Source organism: Corvus brachyrhynchos, unplaced genomic scaffold (genome assembly GCF_000691975.1).
Source record: "Corvus brachyrhynchos isolate BGI_N302 unplaced genomic scaffold, ASM69197v1 scaffold93, whole genome shotgun sequence".
In the NCBI taxonomy this organism is placed as follows: domain Eukaryota; kingdom Metazoa; phylum Chordata; class Aves; order Passeriformes; family Corvidae; genus Corvus; species Corvus brachyrhynchos.
The window spans coordinates 1,564,813-1,573,533 of NW_008237273.1; the positions used below are offsets into that span (position 1 = coordinate 1,564,813).

The following is an 8,721-nucleotide window of genomic DNA, read 5'->3' on the forward strand; positions in this document are numbered from 1 at the left end:
TCCCACTAGGCCGAAGTCCTGTTTCAAAACTTTCCTTTCACAGTAAAGATGGCAGAAAACGTGATGTTAAAACAAATTTGTATAGGTGCTTTTTGTTTTCTTTTTTTCACCTCAAGCCCATACCTTATTATCAAACAGATTTGGGCAGGTTTTTTTGTTTTGGCTGGTTTTTTTATTTATTCTGGTTTTATTAGGTGCCTTTTCACCACATTTATTTCAATAATTAATTGCACTGTTTACTAAAAGGAAATGAGCATATTCCCCATGCAGTTTCATGTTCTGGAAAAAGAGAACATCTGGTATTCCAAAGATAAACCATGCACTAATGTGGACAGAGACACCAAGGCACCATGAAACTAGGTACCCGAAAATTAGCAATGTTACATTTTAGCACTGTACAATAAAAAGCATAGTTACGCAGTAACATTTTCAGAGTGAAGCTTTTTCTTCCAAACTGCTTTTCACCTGAACTTAAGCAGTTCACACCTACAGAAGGTACCATGAGGTCCTTTAAGGTCCTGATTTTGCTTAAGAGTAATTTCTCATTACACCAGACAAGTAAACAACACACACACAGGGATTTTCTAAAATTACTTCACTTGTATTTCACAGTGGTTGTGATCTCTGCCAGTCAGAGCAATAGTTAATATTTCAGTTGAGTATGCAGACTAGGATGATGCCTTTTTAAAGCAGTGATGGCTATCGAACAAACTAAGCTTTCTAGCAGGAGATTCACATTCTCATTCCCTCTCTAACTATTGTGGAAGGGGGTTACTAGAAAAGCAGTCACCAGAACTGCTTTGGTGCTATCGGGAGCAGGTCATCATTTCCCAGGAGCAGCTCATCATTTACCAGGATCAGAAGCAGGGATGGGGGCAAAAAGCAGTATTTATGCAGCAGAGTGTAACAAGTTCCAAACATTAAAACTCAGCATCAATTTACAACCCCCATATGTTATGACAATTAAGAGTACCCATGCAAAACTCTCTGGGATGAGTGGAAGGCACAACAGGAGCAGTTTGCACTTGTTACAGCTGAATTCAACTGCACTTAGATGCATACATATGCATCATCGAAAACCAGTACAATACCCCATTACAAGTGAAACAAAAGCCTGTTCAAGATGGAGAGAGTAAAAAAAAAAGAAACTGACTGTACTCAAAACACAGCTGCAAGGTACTCAGGTCTTACCTACTGATAACCTAAAGCTCAAAAATTCAGCTTAGATCTATTCCAGGAGCAAGTTCTCTTCTCTGTCTTTGCTCAACAACAGTTCTGTCATTGCCCTGGTAAAATTGTTCCAGTGCTCCCCCAACAGGAAGCAATCACTTATTCAAAATTTGTGAGGGAACAGCTTCAATTGAAATAGAAAACTACCATTTGGGGAAAAAACAAAACAGATCTTACTTCCCTGTTCCCCCCCCCACCTCCTCCCCAGTTAAGTTATTTTAATTTTTAGAAAACAGTTTCTGCCTCTTGAGAAACAACGCTCTAGCAACTAACATTTTTTTCATCAAAGATTTCTTCTTTTTCACATATTGCTCCACAGAGGATAGCCAGAAGCTGTTTTTCCAAGTGTTCTGGGACATACAGCACCAGTCCAGTGGAGGAGCCTTGGAAACGACCATTTACTTTCCCACAGGTGTGGAAGGGGCTCTCCAGAAAACAAACCTCACCTCACGAGGCACACCATGTCTTGCAGTAGATTTCTCCACCACCTGTTTTTTAAAAGCTCAGCAAGACTTGAGGGATAAAAACCTGGAAGCCAAGTGATTTCAGCTGAAGATCAAAATTAATTGAGGTAAAATGCTGACAGATCATTATACTTGAATGTTGGATATGTGTATACACACTGGAAAGTGGAGGGTTCATTTGATGTTTCGTTTCCTGAACGTTTTTCCTAGTCTTCCACGCTATCACACAGATTATGGTGCTAGGAAGGTTTTTTTGTACACACTACAAGAAGGTAACTACTGAAGGGACATTAAACTTTCAGTTCACCTGACCAACACTGGCTTTAAAAGCTATCTCTGACTTAGCCACTCCCACTCACCTTAACTGTAAACCTAGCACATTACTTTACAGTCACACTGTTTCTGGACCTTCTCCTCCTTGGGATGCCCACACAAATGAAGCCTGAGAATCAGTGCTACAGTAGATTGTACACAAGCTGAGTTCAAGGGGACTTGAACTTGTCTTGGCATAATAAAAAAAGAACTTAGAAGTTTGTTCTGGTGTGCTTGCAGTATCAGGATTTGATGGTGAGGTAAATTAAACTCAGTAGGTGTACACAATCAATTTAATTAAGCTAGATTTCATTAAGAAAAAAAATAAGGTAATGGCGAAATAAAGTAAGTGCAGCCACCATTCCTGGAAGTGCCTCACTTCATGAATTATTTATTCTCTGCAGCTAAAACATAGCTTCTACTCTTGTGGCATCTTAAAATTAAAAAAAAAAAAAAAAAAAGACATTAAAAAAACCCCTGCTGAAGCACTATATGCATTACATGGTCCAAAGTTCTAATTATAATTTTATTCAACTTCAGCAGTACACTTTGTACTGCTACTGTTTTTGAATGCTTTGTCTTCCTGAATCTATATGCAAATAGCAAATCAAGCAGTAGAAGTGACCAACTCTAGCATCAAGAGATTGCTATTCCCTTGGTTATTTAACACCTGCAACTCTGGAATCTGAGAAAAACAAGCTGGGTACCTGTCTACTACTTCCTGCAACTGGTTTTTAAAAGGCCAATTCATTATCGGGATACAATCCAAAACAATTATATGTAATCATCCAGGCATAATGCAAAACAATTCAAACAATGGAACAATTGTTAGCTTCATCCCAAAGCAGATTTTCTTTCCCTGTTAAGATTTCTAGTAGCCTTTGTTCTCACTCTATTAATAGAAGAACTATATGCCACGTTCTTGGAAGCATTTTTCTTTTAGTCAAGCATTCCTATGTGTATGTGCCTAAGTATGTAATCTTACTACACACTGTCACATTAGCTTTATTTCCTTGGCTGAAGGAAATAAACCTGAATATAGCTCTGTGTAATGTATAAAATTTAACGGTACATTTGATCATATCTAAGCCTAAAACCCCATAAAATTCACACCGCACATTGCATTTCATACAACTACCAATGCTAACACAAACATCAAACTGAAAGTCACATTGACCAAAAAGACACCAAAACTCTATAAAATCAAGGTGTTTTGAGCTTGAAGTCATACATTCAGCATCATTCATATACATGCCACAACAAACAGCTTGATTTGTTAGCTGACTTTTCACTGGTTTCCCGTCACACTAGTCATATCTCCCTGCATTCCTTTCCTTCTACCACCACACTCCTGCCTTCAAGGTCTTAAGCAACTCACATCTCCCTCTCAAGATGTCTCAACATGCCAGAGAGCATTGCTGAAGTTCACTCCTAAACTTTAACATGTCTTGCACATAGCTAAAATGAAAACAAAATCTGTTGCAAAAGGGAGTTTAGCAATTTTCCTGTCATCCAGACAGCAGGATGCAAATGCAGATCTAGGGGATTGCATCTGAAGGTTTTAGGTCTGTAAGTCCTATACTGATACTCCTCACAGTGTAGGTGGAAGAAGGGGAAACAAATAATCACCCAGCTCCTCCCAAGACCTAAAATATCATGAGACAATGGATTAAGCCAGCTGCACCTGCTTCAGTAGAACACATCCAGAATCCCTTTACTCACAGCAAAGTTTCCTCCTCAAAGCCTCCAAAGGCGTATCATTATTTTTTTCAAACAACAAAATCAATCATACAGACACAGCTCTGAATTTTTCTGGGACAGTGTCACCAGCAACCTACCACCCAACATGAAGCAGTATTACACTAAAATTCACCCATACCTGATAACACTGATAAAATGCTCTGAGGCAAGAAAACAATAGAAGGGCAGATGAGAGTGGTAAAATTCAAGTATTTTCCATTCCTTTCCCTCAATCCTTTTGCAAGGCTGGATGTGAGCTCAAAGTATCCCATGCAGTTATGCACATGGTATGCATGACTTCACTAACGTCTGAACACACTGTTATAAAGAACTTATCGCATATGCCTCCAGCTTATGTAGAAATTATTCCTACCAAGAGTTAATGACAACAAACAAGCAACACGAGGGGCAAAGGGGTCAAGTCAGCTTCCCCTCTTCTTTCTGATCAAGATAGTGACTTTCATGTGTCCGGTTCATTCCCATAGCACTAACCCAATTTTATCTGCAGCCATTCTTGCTTCACTTGAAAGGATGCCAGCAGAACAATTTAAAACTAGAGCCCTTGATGCAATATTTCCACTGACTCAACACTTCACATGCATGTAACATAAATGTAAGTAACTTTAGGCATCATTCCAACCACTAAATGAAACCAAACTGACACATCCATATGAAATAGGGCACTTCCACTGAACTGCAAACTGAGTACACAAGGAATAAGCTAACCAGAACAAGCTCAGCAAGTGACAGAAAAAATTTTATTCCTCCTTTTGCAACATTCATAAACCACATGAGGCTTTGAAAAGAACTAAGAAAGAAAACCAAGAGAGTCCTTTTGCGTATGTGACTGAAGGGAAACAAAACAGCTCAGAATCATTAAGGTTTAGAAACGTTTCCATTAAATTACCACCCAGAGCAAATCTCATTTTGGCAGCAACTAAAAGTTCATTCTCAGCTGAGATTTGGAACAGAAAGTTTTCTTCTTGTGGTCTGAGCCACATGAAAGAGCATTATACACTTCAAGAACCTTCTGACACACAAAGCAGAAGCAAACTATAATATAGTGTTCTGCTTTTTTCCCAGCTGAAAGAAAATGAAGTTCTGTACCTGCCTATAGATGAACAAGCTTTAAAAAAAATTAAGAACAATTTAATCCTTTTTTCAAATTACTGTGATCCAAGAGTTTCAGTCCATTCTTATTGCTGCAGAAGACATTAGGAACTCATCTACTGATTTCTACAACATAAAGCAGGAAAAGAAAGCTTTGAAAAGGGGCTGAAAATTAGGTCATATTACAAAAACAGGGGAGAGAAGTTAATGGATAAAATTTAGCTAATTAAATTCTATAGTTCATCCCCATAGCAACCTTAAATAGACATCATAATAACCTGTCAAACAAAAAGCCATTCAGAAAATGACAGAACATACTTCAGACATCCACATATGTCAGAACTAGATTAGAAGTATTTCACATACGCTAAAGGGACAGCAAAGAGGGATATATCAATGGTACTCTGGTACAGAGTGGGTCTCACATTCTACCAATAGCTCGTCTCTGAGGTACAAGACTCCTCACCTTCCTCCACCATCTTAACCTTATCCTTAAATCTTTCAGGTGCACTGGGCACTGCACACAAACAGCCAGGAAAGAATTATTGCCAAAGGGGAGCTGAGTACACAGCAGCTATTGGAAATGTCAGTAGGCATCCATCTGCAATCAACACTATGTCTTTAGAAGTCTGACACAGGGATTTTTTGCCCTAATGTAACACATCATACTGAGATAAAGCACATACCAGTATTTGTCAACTGCCGGCAACTGAAAGGGAGTTCCTGCCAAAGTATCGAGTCAGAAACATCATCCCCACTGTAAGACTTTTAGGAAACAAAGTGGTAGAAAATAAAAATTTACAGCCGAAGTATAATCATTACTTAGCCCACAGACAAAACAATACAAGTACAGTGCCACACAGAAAAAAGGAGTTCTTATGCATCATCTAAAGAGCACGCACACACATGCTACCAATTAGCTATGCTACTGTCACTTCAATCGCTTTAATAATGTATCAACTCTATGAGCAGAATAACCAAAACCACTTCTTATTTCTGGAATAAGAATTACTTATGGAAACAAAGAAATAAAAAATATAAGTTATTTTTCATCATGTTCTGCAACTCTTCAAAAAGCTTCTGAAATACTGGTTGGACAGAAGAATCCTCAGCCACGGCCATTAAAAGAAACACACATTATCCACTAGATTTTTGCAAGTGCTGGAACACAGGAAAAAGAGCAATCAGTGCCAAGCGCTGACCCTGGCAGCAAGCTGCTCAGTTCAGTCAAAGGCCAACAATTTGCCTCTTAGAGCTTTGTTTGTGGAGCCTAGAATGACAGTCTAGCTGGACATCCCGCATTATCTCTGAAAAGTTCATATGAAGTAGGATTCATAAGGGGTGAGCACTTCTAATACTCTTTCATCACAGAATAGGTACACGTGTGCAAAGATAATAATATGCATATACTTAGACTGCACTAAGTAATAAATAAATGAATAATACATAGATGCATTATTTCCTGTAGCTGTATTTGGATGCTGTAGATGAGAGCTGGTTTCTTTCAAAGGTTGGGCTTTTTTTTGTACTGTGTTTTTTTAACAAGAACCATCCAAAACTCAGTTGTGAAACACTCATGCAGTATTGTTTATCAGATCTAGAAACTCCAGTGCCAGAATACACAAAAAGATATTGCTCTCTTATTACTTAATAGGGCACAACACAAGACATGGAAAGCTGCTGCTCATTATCTGCCTGTTTAGTTAACTGCCACAAATGCAGGCCTTGAAGGAGCATTTTCTTCTTCACCGTATTTTAAAGATGTGGGATAGAGATGCCTGAAGAGTTCATGAAGGCATCTCTCCTACTATTTAGTAAGTTAGATGGTATTTTGTTCTCACAAAACATTGAGAATAATTGCATTTACATATTGTTTTCCACTGTACACTCCAGTTAGGATGCATTCAGGAGCATAATTCTGCCTTAAGGCTGATACTTGTAGTATATGTCTCTCCTATCATCATGGATCACACAGAATTCTTGCAGAGTTCTTCAATTTCATGGTAAGAAATACATTCCAAATACAGATTTTTAAAATGAAGTGATTTTAAGTTAATTTGCAATTTTAACATCCATGAATTACAGTCAGAATTCCTAGTACTTTTATAAATTTCATATTGTTTGCACAACTTCATTAGGAAAAATAAAGAGGAAGCTAGAACTCATAGCTGTAGTATCTCTCCATGTTATTTTTCTCTCTTTTTCTACAAAATAATGAGCAAACTGGTGTCTTTTTAAAAGAAATGGAACCGTGGCCTTATTAGTAACTGTATTATAAGGAATATAACCATTGCAGTACCTGCACCAACAATGTCTCCCTTCTTAAGTTCAGTCCACATAAGAAACATGAGCTTTCTCACAGTCTCACACAATAGGCAGAGGGAAAGTTCAGCCAGAGCTCCCATTTTGCTGACAGAGAAGCTGGCACTGAATTCATAGCCAACACAACCTACTGCAACACTGCATGGACTCACATGCAGTGTGAAACAAAAAGAAGCTTTAACCAAACCAATTAATTCTCATTTCTTTACATGAAGGGCAGTCCCTAAAATGGTTTGGAGAAACACCATACATGCATTTGAGACCTGACAACCAACACTTTTTATCAAGCCAACAGAAGCACTGCCATTAAGTTCAAAACGATTCCACCAATATTGATAAAAGCAGGCTGAAAAAACTATTGCTATTTGAGACAAACGGAAGGACACAGTCTGGCAATACAACATTTGTTGGAATACACTGTGAAGTGTCTTATTTCAGGAATCATTCCATACTGACTATAATTTTGTTTAAATGAAGTATTTAAGCTATAGCCATATCAAGTGTACATCTGTAAATACAGGCTTTGTAACTCCTGTAGCTCAAATGTGCACAAGTCAGACTTTCCATCCATCTCAGGATAATACACGTAAACCTCATCGCCAAGAGACCCCTCCCTGGCAAGGCAAGTCACCAGCACATTATTATGGCTGTTTCTCTCACCAGAGCCATCAGCAAATGATTACACCTACCTACCAAATGTACTGCAGCAACAGAGTCAAATACGCTGGGATCTGTGTCAAAGAGCTTACAAGCTGGATTAAGAAGAGATGAAATACTCAAATACGGGTGAGCATGAAGGTAACAGAACAAGAAGGGTGGAGTAAGCTACCCAGATCAACTGCACTCTGTGGCGAAAAAAACCCTAACCAAACAAAACCAATAACAAAAAAACCCCAAAAAACAACATGAACACAGAGAGTCTGAAAATAATCATATCAAATAATCACCTGGTAGTTCACCGATGGCCAGTAAACACCACTAACACATGCAATATGAGACATTGTCCAATATAAACAGATTTCATACACAACAAGGATACTTAACAGTACTGATTATCGTACAAGCCACAAACAAAGTATGAGGCGTAAATAAGTGTTTATGGCTTCCACCCACATTTTAATGGGGGTGGGGGAAGTGACTACAGATAAATTCAGTTTTCTGCATGCCGGCACGCAGACCACACCACCCTCCGCTCCTGACAGATGCTGCCTACAACTCCATAACCACATTGATCACTGCAGTTCAGCAACTGACAGTCTAAAAAAGAATAAAAGCCCGGACCAGTGAGAGGGGGAAGCAGATTTTCTTCATTAAAGTTGTGAGTCTGCTCCTCCACAGAAACTGGGGTTGTTTTCGGTTATATATACTGACCTGCACCCTGAGCCCAACCAGTATTTAAAATAAAAAATTACGTGTCGCCTTCAGGCGCCGCAGGAACCGGCCAGAGCTGCGGAGGACAGGCTGCCTCCACGCTCCCATTTAACTGGAAAAAACACAGTACTCCCACCGCCCTCCGCTCCAGCATTGTCTCCGCCAGCCCGCG

General features: G+C 39.0%; 1 protein-coding gene across 2 annotated transcripts in view; it reads right to left on the reverse strand.

The window, feature by feature from the left end:
- The window catches only part of TJP2 (tight junction protein 2), a 55,689-nt gene that overhangs the window by 35,033 nt on the left and 11,935 nt on the right, over positions 1–8,721 (reverse strand). Inside the window, exon 1 of one of the 2 annotated variants that reach the window (XM_017730606.1) lies at positions 8,550–8,572. The exons of the other annotated variant lie outside the window; for it this stretch is intronic. The gene's annotated coding sequence lies outside the window, so the exon portion shown is untranslated. Of the gene's footprint in view, positions 1–8,549; positions 8,573–8,721 lie in introns of those variants that run through there. 2 annotated transcript variants of the gene reach the window in all.